The sequence below is a fragment of the Callospermophilus lateralis genome, chromosome 11 (assembly GCF_048772815.1).
Source record: "Callospermophilus lateralis isolate mCalLat2 chromosome 11, mCalLat2.hap1, whole genome shotgun sequence".
Taxonomy (NCBI): domain Eukaryota; kingdom Metazoa; phylum Chordata; class Mammalia; order Rodentia; family Sciuridae; genus Callospermophilus; species Callospermophilus lateralis.
The window spans coordinates 116,456,982-116,459,250 of NC_135315.1; positions in this window are offsets into that span (position 1 = coordinate 116,456,982).

Here is a 2,269-nt window from a genome sequence, read left to right on the forward strand (position 1 = left end):
AGGCCAAATACAAATATCAAATTACTAATAAAAAATACAATAAAGTTCAACACTAGCAAAAGCTTGCCAATCTCTAATTGCCATAACAAAGCAAAGCACCAGTTTTATACTTAATTACTATTCAATGCTTCCTAGCATCATGACTATAATAAAATGTATATATTTATAGTGAAGAACTAATACATTTTAACACTATTTTGTCTAACTGAAGATGCATATTGATGAGAGAGAACATTTAGCATTGTTACCATATTATTGAATTAACAATTAAATATTTTGTTATTTGGACAATGCTTTGATAAGTTTTGGTATTTAGTATTGTAAAGAAAGACTGGTCCAAGAAATGCTTAGAAAATTGCTGATTTCTAAACACTTAGAAATTATACTAAAAATTGTAACAAAAACTAGAGACTATATTTTCCAGATCACAGTTTTTATCAGCTCGGAATTGTGCCTAAATCTACTCCTTTCGCACCTACCCACTTTCATCGTCTTATTTTACTGCCTTAGCATTTTTATATCATATGATTTCTAGATCATATGCTATGATATCTTGTATGTGATCCACCTGCAATCTCATGTCCTTCAGCATCATGTTCTCCAATCCATCATCTGTATTCAAAAATCAGAATTTTCCTATGGCATTAAGGATTCAAGATGAAAACTAAGACTCCATGTCAGATGTTGTCATACAAAATGTAGGTTAAAGCTCATAAAACCACATACAGAAGCCACCAATTGCTGAAGGATGCAGACAAGTAATTAAAATAAAGTGCTGAGGGTAGGGCATGGAAGAGGGTGGTACTGAATAGGGGCAACTAAGAGAAAAGCAGATACCTCTAACTAGAATAGGGCAGGGTTTCCAAAGGAAGACCAATGGAGCTATTTCTACTCTCATTTTCTCATCACACATAGTATTAATTTTAATTTTGTCTTTCCCCACAGAAATTTCTTTCCATTTGTTCAAATAGTGACCTTAGTATTGTTTCAATGCAGCTATTGATTAACGACCTATTTCTAGTACATAAGATCCATTATATCAGAGACTTATTTCTTGTTCTCCTTTGTCCTTACTTTTTGCTCTATATCTGGCATCTAACAACCACCCAACTTGGCAATGTTCTTTATGAAGAAATGATTCAAGATTCACGGCAATATTCTCCAGCTATCAGCTTTTTGAAGACTTACCTGCTTACCTGGCATCTATGATTATTCCTTGGGGTAGACAAATTATTATTTTGTATACAAAATTCCCCAAGAGCTCATTGTACAAAATCGTGTGTGTCAGAGAGAAAAAGACAGAGACAGAGAGACAGAGAGATGGAGATGGATAAGTGTTGTGAAGGGGGTTACTATCTAGAATGTGCTTTCTATCTTCCCCTCTGGGTCACAGGTCAGTTTTCCCTAGTAATTGTACATTTATCTTGTGTCTCCTATGTCTCTTCCAAGTACAATGCTTAGCACTTATTATACTTGATAGAAATATTTGTGGATTAAATTATCTATTATGATGTTAGAAATAAAAGTGTCATAATCTGTATATCTCTGTAAGTAGTATAACTGCAGAATCCTTGATGGATAGAAGTAAAAATTATCAAAAGCAAAAAATTAATTCTAAAGTTTCTGTACTTTGAATATGAAGAAAACCTCAAGCCTAAATTATGAAGTTTTCACACTAAAATATAAAAAGATTCTATAGAAGTTCTCATCTGTGAAATAGTCAACGTTAATTTCATGAATAGCAGACTACAGCCTGAGTCTAATAATGTTTACTTTTTGGTAGTGTGAGGTTTGCACATTAGAAAACACCAAAATGTAAAGATTATATGCAAAGGAACAATATCAGCCTCAGCTTAGTAAGTTTAATTTGTTCTTTTTGCATTGACTTTAAATATGTTTTCATCACAAAAATTGAAATAAAACTTACAATATTCTTTGAAAAAAAAAAACAAACCTAAAATAGAAGTAAATCTAATTCTGCGGTTAGTATTATTAACTGTTTAAGACCTAACCATTACTTTGAGCAAGAATGACTTTTTTTCAGCAAATACTAGGTAAAGTGATAAAAATTCAAAGGTAAATAAGGAATAAAATACATCCTAAATAGACTTCAAATATACATATGAATACATATACACATGCATGTAGATATATACATATACATGTATATGGTCAACAAATATAATTTACCTATTTAAAAAATCAAGTTGATATTAAAGAAATCTTTAAAAAGGGATTTTTTAATATCATGCATTTTGGATGAATATTT